Source organism: Ailuropoda melanoleuca, chromosome 5 (genome assembly GCF_002007445.2).
Source record: "Ailuropoda melanoleuca isolate Jingjing chromosome 5, ASM200744v2, whole genome shotgun sequence".
Taxonomy (NCBI): domain Eukaryota; kingdom Metazoa; phylum Chordata; class Mammalia; order Carnivora; family Ursidae; genus Ailuropoda; species Ailuropoda melanoleuca.
The window spans coordinates 118,760,312-118,767,986 of NC_048222.1; the positions used below are offsets into that span (position 1 = coordinate 118,760,312).

General features: G+C 31.8%; 1 non-coding gene across 1 annotated transcript; it reads left to right on the top strand.

The window, feature by feature from the left end:
• Positions 1-664: 664 nt before the first annotated feature.
• On the top strand, positions 665-767 carry LOC117802483. Its single transcript, XR_004625865.1, has one exon. It is a non-coding gene; the product is annotated as a U6 spliceosomal RNA (small nuclear RNA).
• Positions 768-7,675: the final 6,908 nt, after the last annotated feature.

Below are 7,675 nucleotides of genomic sequence, written 5' to 3' on the forward strand. Positions count from 1 at the left end.
GTTCCCTCTATCTACTCTTATTATTTTAGAATGAATAGTTTATATATCCAAGTAAATTATCCTTAGTATCCATCTTTGTCACTTTCTCTTTTTCTGTCTGACAGTCTTTATCTATTTCTATCACTCTCTATGCAATGTGAGTCTCAGATTGGGTATTCACTACAACTGTTGATTACTAGTGCCTGATCTGAAAATCAAACATGAGAGAATTCAAAAGGAGAGAGATTCTAAATATCCATTCAGAGAGTATTTTCTGTGCTAAGATTTTACTCTAAATGGTGTTAACATTTCAATATAAAATCAGTCTTCAGGATTGTACATTTAGCATGGCATGTAACTAGCAGCCCTGATACAGCCTGTTTCAACATCACAATAAAGGAAATATAATTCAAAGAAAAATACAAAATTTTCTTATGGTGTCTTTTAAAAGAGCTGGTAAATGATTCCCAGTATCCTGGAGATATTTTCACTAACTATAATATATATCAAAAAGAATTGGACTGAAAAAATAAGTAATTGAAAATATCTCTTGCTATGCCAATGAAAACTAAGAAAATTTACCCAAAAAGGAATTAGGTGAAATGATTATCCCTTTTTCCTCATTCCCTTATACCCCAGCCTTGGATTCTATCTGCCACTTTAATCGAAAAGATGGTGAACTCTTGTGCTAGCTTCAGCAGCACATATACTAAAATTGGAATCATACAGAGATTAGCATGGCCCCTGCACAAGGATGATGGAAAGACAATGAACTGTTAACTATAAACTCTGAAAACAATTTGTCTACAGGACTTATAAGTTGTAACAATTACATTCCTAGGGTTAACCAATGAGACTTGATGAAGAGACATCAAAGGTTACATGGCAAAGTGGGTATATTGTGATTTTCAAAAGTTAAAAATGTTTAAGCAAGCCAAGGTGACTTAAAGCAGGAATATTTTATATGCTCTATGTATGAAGTACTTTTTTATGAGACAGGCAGAGGAGCTGGGATTAAATTTTGTCTCACATTGGCAAATCTATATAAACTAGATATTTGCCAGATGTTGGGAAAGAAAAGCTATACATATCAGACTGCTTTTATGTGAACATCTGAAAAGATTATTCCATGAGCACAAATGTGGATAATAAATAGGTCCATGACAACATAGATATCCTATATGATGATACACAATATCTCAAGGTTAAAAGCTCCTTGTTCTGTGATAAAGGAAAAAATAAGCATTCACACATAAATAGTATTGGAAAAGGAGGGGGGAAAAAAAGAATTTTTCATGAAGAGTTGGAAGAAAAAGGGTCTACACAAAGTCAAAAAGGAAGTAGGGTCTAATTAGGGTCAAGGGTCTACACAAGTCAAAATCCAAAAAGGGAATATTTAAGGGAATTAAGTCTATTTGCTACTAAACACATTTGAAGTGACCAAATAGTATTTATTCAATAGAACAAAGAGTGGAAAAAAAAATAATTCAAAGACTCCCCATCCCCCCCAAAAATAAACCCTAATAACAGAAACAAAAGCTACATTGCAAATAAAAAGAACAGAATTTTGACGGTGGAAAGTGGAATTAATATAATGGTGAAAAACTGAAAATTACCTCCAAGAATGCAGGCAGAAATGACAGCATAAAATAATGAGAGTAAGGGTAATAGGCCTTAGGTAGGAGTTAGTGACAACATAAAAACAAAAGAAATTGTGAAGAAAAATATAAAATATTGAAATAGAAATAAGTATTAGATATTTTCAGCACTTAAAAAATGTTTTATGTAGAACAAAAATTCTTAACCCAGGAGAAAATCAATAAAATTCCAACCATTGTTAAATGCATCGTATCATATTTTAGAAGAGAAATAAAAGAAACTGTTGTGAGTAGGTTTTTTTGTACCTTATTCTTTTTTTAACTCGGTTATCTCTGCTAAATAGGAGCACTATTAATATTTTTATACAGCAATCTTATTAAATTGTTTCATTATTTCCGATTATTCATAGACTATGTTAAAGATTCTATATAAATAACTACATTTTCTAGAAACAACCACAATTTTTAAATGTCGTTTCAAATTTATATGGAATTTAATATCTGGCATATGCGTTACTCAGTGACTAGGACATCCGGTACAATATTGAACAGTAAGAATAACAATGCACATGGGATGCTTGTGAATTTCAATATTAAGTATGATGTCTGTTAAAAAAATTTTGTAGGTACTAAAGAATAAACTCAACTCAAGTTGTTCTAGACCTTAATATATAAAATTACAGACTATTATTAAAGAACAAAAAGCATGTCTATTAGTTAGGAAGAATCAAAATTATAAAGATGTCCTTTTTCTTGTAGTTAATCTATAAATCTAGTGCCAATCTCATCAACATATCAATGAGATATTTTTATAGAACTTGAAAAAATGATTCCAAAACTCATATGGAAGACCAAGGTAATTGTAAAAATACAACATATCTAATCAAGGAGATAGAATACTATAGAACTGAATATAATTTTGACAAAAGTGCAAATTATGAATCAGTAAGACAGATACTAGGTCAGAAATAGAGAAATACATACGTGTGGTTATTTGCCGTATATCACATGACGCCTGACATAAGACACATTACCTATCAGTACGTTGAGTGTGGACAGTGCATATCACATAAAAAATATACATAGACATATATTGACATACACATACATGTCACATATAAATACATATTTACACAAATGAATCCCTACTTCACATCATACAATCCCTACTTCACATCATCCCTACTTCACATCATACAGTATAAAAGTCCAGGTGGATTAACATAAACAAGAAAATGAAAATTTTAAGTTATTAGATAAAAAATATAGAATATCTCAGTGATACTCTTAGTATATCTCACTATAGGAAAAGATGAAAAATAATACATAAACAGGGGCTCCTGGATGGCTCAGTCAGTTAAGTGTCTGACTTTTGATTTCAGCTCAGGTCATGATCTCAGGGTTGTGAAATTGAGCCTCCATTGGGCTTTGTGCTGGGTGTGGAGCCTGTTTAAGATTCTCTCTCTCCCTCTCCCTCTGCCCCTGCCCCTCTGTCTCCCTCTCTAAAGAAAAAAAGAAAAAGAAAAAGAAAGAAAGAAAGGAAAGAAAGAAAGAGAAAGAAAGAAAGAAAAAGAAAGAAAGAAAGAAAGAAAGAAAGAAAGAAAGAAAGAAAGAAAGAAAGAAAGAAAGAAAACAATACATAATAGCAAGAAATCTAAAGGAAAATATTCATTTATTCATTCATTCAACAAATATTAACTGATTGCTATGTTCCAGAAATTCATCCAGATGCTAAGAATGTAGTAGTAAATGCAAAATTTCCTGCATCCATAAAGTTTAAATTTTCACGGTTAATAATTTTACCTGCATTCAAAAGGACATGCAAATCTAGAATGAGAAAAGACATTTGAAACATATTACACAAAGAAACATTATACTCAATTTAATTTTTTAATTTAAATAGAAAACCAACAAAATATTTAAAAAGCAAATACGAAGGATAGCAAGGTATTCATCATTTGCTTCTTTCCACTCATTTTCCATCTTTCGCTACCGTTTTCCATATCCCAGGACACTAAATTTTGTAGATTGCGTCAAGGTGATCCCTTACTTCTAGTTTCACATTTGGGTTTGGTAGATGGGATCTATCAATCAGCAGAAGCCGGGAAAGTAATGAGAAGAGGAGGGCAAGGTATGTACATTTCTGTCTACCTGCCTGCTGAGGCACCTGGTGTTAAGTGCATCCCTCTACAAAAGCCACATAGTCTGTAAGGCAGACATCTCCTATACTTCCTCTTTTCAGGCATGTTCTAGAAATCACTTTCTCTATCAAATCTGTTAGTATCACCAACTCCCTGATGTTGTTAGCCCCAGGGTGCTTCAACATTTCTTGTTGATTTGCCTCAACACTGCCCACATCCTTGTAAAGTGGTCCTTTCTTAAACTCCTCTGTTATCTCATTCGCGTATACTATCAGTTTTCTGTTAGAACTCTGCCTGATCTAATCGACATTAAAAATGAAGCCTGGGTGGCTCAGTCAGTTAAGCTTCAGACTTTGGCTCAGGTCATTGGCTCAGGTCATGGGGCTCACTGCTCAGTGGGGAGTCTGTTTCTGCCCTTTGCCCCTCCCCCTGACTCCTGCTCTCTCTCTCTCAAAAATGTATAAACAAAATCTTTAAAAAATAATAAAAAATAAAAATGAAGAGGAAAGTCACAGAAAAGCAATTCTGATTTGTCAATATACCTGTACAAAATCAAATTAAGCTCAATAGGAATCAGAGAAATAGAACATAAAACAACCAATATTTGGCGGTTTCAACCCATTAGAAAGGCAGCAATTTAAAAAGTCTGATATTATCAAGTGCCGACAAAGATATGGGAATGGTTTCTGGCAAAGGCATAAAATATACAATCACTTTAAAAGTGCAATTTGTATATATATAGCAAAGTTATACATACTCTATATGTAAACATATATACTATATGTATACTTTCTATGTATAAATATAACATTTTATATTTAAATATAATATTTATATTTTATTTAAATAAAATATAACAGAGTATGTGTGTGTATACACATATATTTCCTAGAGAAATTATTACATATGTACAGAGCATTTATTCAACTTTGTTACTAAAGAAAACTATATTTTAAATTGTTTAAAATTTAGAATAATTGTTCACTGGTTGGGGAATTGAAATATAATTTTTATAATATTTGTGAAATGGAATACTTTATTTAAGCATTTCAGGTTTCTAAGAAAAAAAAATAAGCACTCCATTAAAAAAAGACAAATAATATCATTAGAAAAGTTTAAAATATCATCATCACTAGGTGTCATAAGGCAACACCAGCCATGGCAGAACACAGAGATGGAAAGAACCTGTGTTCGACTACATAGTTCAGCCATGGTTAGCCAAGCTTAAAGCCTTACTGTTTTACTTTGTCTGGGAATGTCTTCATTATTGACATAGAATTTTACTTGATGTTGGTTCTAGATTAGCAGTTATTTCCTCAAAGCACTTCCAATAGAATACCCTATTTTATTCTGCCTGCCACTTTTAAACTGAAAAATTAGCTTTAATTCATATTTTTATGCCTTTAAATGTAAAAATGTCTGTTTTTCTTCTGACTGCTTTTAAGATTTCCTATCTTTTCTTGGGTTTTAGAAGGTTACTATGTTATGACTTGTTATTATATGAATGTGTGTTCACGTGTGTATAATTCAATGCTGCTAAATTATATAGTGGTTCTTGAAATAATAACTTAATGCCTTCCATCGATTTGAAATTTTGTATTTATTATCTCTTCCAATTTACTTGTGCCTACGTTCTCCCTGTCCTCATCTTTGGGGAATCTAATTACATGAATATTATACTTTTAAATGTTTTTATTTCTTAGTTTTTCTATATCTCCCATCACTTTGTCTTTCCAAACTCCAGTGTAGATATTTTTTTTTATATGTAAGTTTGCTAATTCTCTCTCTTGAGCTGGGTTTAACCTGCTATTAAATCCATAAATTGTTATTAATTTCAGATTTTCTTTGTGAATTTATAATTTGTATTGGATTCATTTTAACAGTTTCCAGTTATTTACCCAAAAAGTTTTATCTGGTCACTTAATTACTGAAATATTTAATTATATTTATTTAGGGGTCATAATCTGATAATTCCATTAGCTTTTTCTCCGTATCTTTGTATATGTCTATTTTGTCTATTGTTTGGGAAAGTATTGTCTTCCTTTATGCCTTCTTCTTCTTCTTTTTTCTAAAGATTTTATTTATTTGTCGGAGAGAGAGAGAGAGCACAAGCAGGGGGAGTGGCAGGCAAAGAAAGAAGCAGACTCCCCACTAAGCAGGGAGCCCAATATGGGGCTCGATCCCAGGACCCAGGATCATGACCCGAGCCAAAAGCAGACACTTAACTAACCGAGCCACCCAGCTGTCCCATGCCTTGTTATTTTTTATTGTTCTCCAGATCGTTTTCTGTGTCACATAAGTTTTCTGAAGATTTGAAACTCATCATTTTTACTTATTTGTTGAGCTTTCCTGGTTATTCTTAAGATGGGTATCCTGTAAATGTGTCTATAAAGCAGGCCTTCTCAGATATATACAGATTGTATATTTAGAGAGCTATGTGATTGTCACTGCTTTGAGATACTTTAGCTTTCTAAATTTTATGAGTGTAATGAGAAAAAAAAGTAGAATGTCATGATATAGTTTTCTATGAGTATTAACTAGTGATTTGCAGTAAAATAGAAAGTGGTAGAAGAGGACATTCAAAAATATTCGAATAAGCAAATTTAAATAGACTTCTTTCATCACTGAGNTAGAATGTCATGATATAGTTTTCTATGAGTATTAACTAGTGATTTGCAGTAAAATAGAAAGTGGTAGAAGAGAACATTCAAAAATATTCGAATAAGCAAATTTAAATAGACTTCTTTCATCACTGAGTTCTCTCAGGTATTAATAGAGGGATAAGTACTATAAGTTGACAAGAAAAGCATAAGTTATCAAATAGTGCTATTATTTACCAACATAAAAAATTATATTAATTGAACATCTTACAAGATAAAATTCCGTGCCATAAACTTTGGGTGTGAGACTAAATGAACCTGAGCTAAGATCCATCTTTTCCATTATGTGAATTGCAATAATTAAATTTAAGATTAAATAAGGGATCTTGTTAGAAACTGTCTTTAAGTGCATGAATAGTTTTTCAAAGGAAGATACTGGCCATCTGTTCTCTTGCTCCACTGAGGATAAAACAAAAGCCCGTGAAACTTATGTTTGAAAAAGGGAGATTCAGGTTAGATGTAAGAAACAACTTATTGACATTAAGGTTGTTTAAACACAAAAGTGAGTTACCAAGGGAATTTATATAATGTCCTTTCCTGAACATCAGTAAGAATAAGCCAGACAGCCATCTGTTTTAGTGGCTCAGTTTGTAGCCCTGCCTGAAAGCACAGCACTGGATTATAAATCCTCTGGAGATACCTTCCATTTTATAAAGATGTATACAACATGGAAATGGCAGAAAGAAAAAATATAATGTAAAGGGATGCTTTGATTAAAGGCTATACTCTGAGAGGAATGCTGGCATTAAAAAAATAAAGAGGAACATTTTAACAAACTTTTAAATAAGAAGTTTTATGTTAACAAATTTAATGCCAAATTATTAAATTTTTATCTTATGTTCTAAATAGACTTTATTAAGGAATAATTGGCATGCAATAAAAATGCCTGTTTTAAATCTACCACTCAAAGGTTTTCAACAAACATCTATGCATTTAACTACCAACCAAAACAAAATAGAGAATGTTTTCATCATCCCAGGAGGTTCTCATGCAGCCCTATCATCAATCACCAAGCTATAGGCAATCACCAATCTGAATTAAATCACTATATCTTCATTTTGCCCGTTCTAAAAACTTCATACATATATACATAATATATTCATATTCTATATCATGTATAATAGTCTGAATATTATATATTCATATATATTATGTGTGTCATTCCATGTGTTCAAGTGAATTATTTGAAATTTATCCATTTATTTGAATCATCAGTTTTTTCCTTCTTGATGATTACTTCTTACTGTTTCTTAGTCATATACAGCAACATGGATGACTATTCCATTGTTTGACTAAA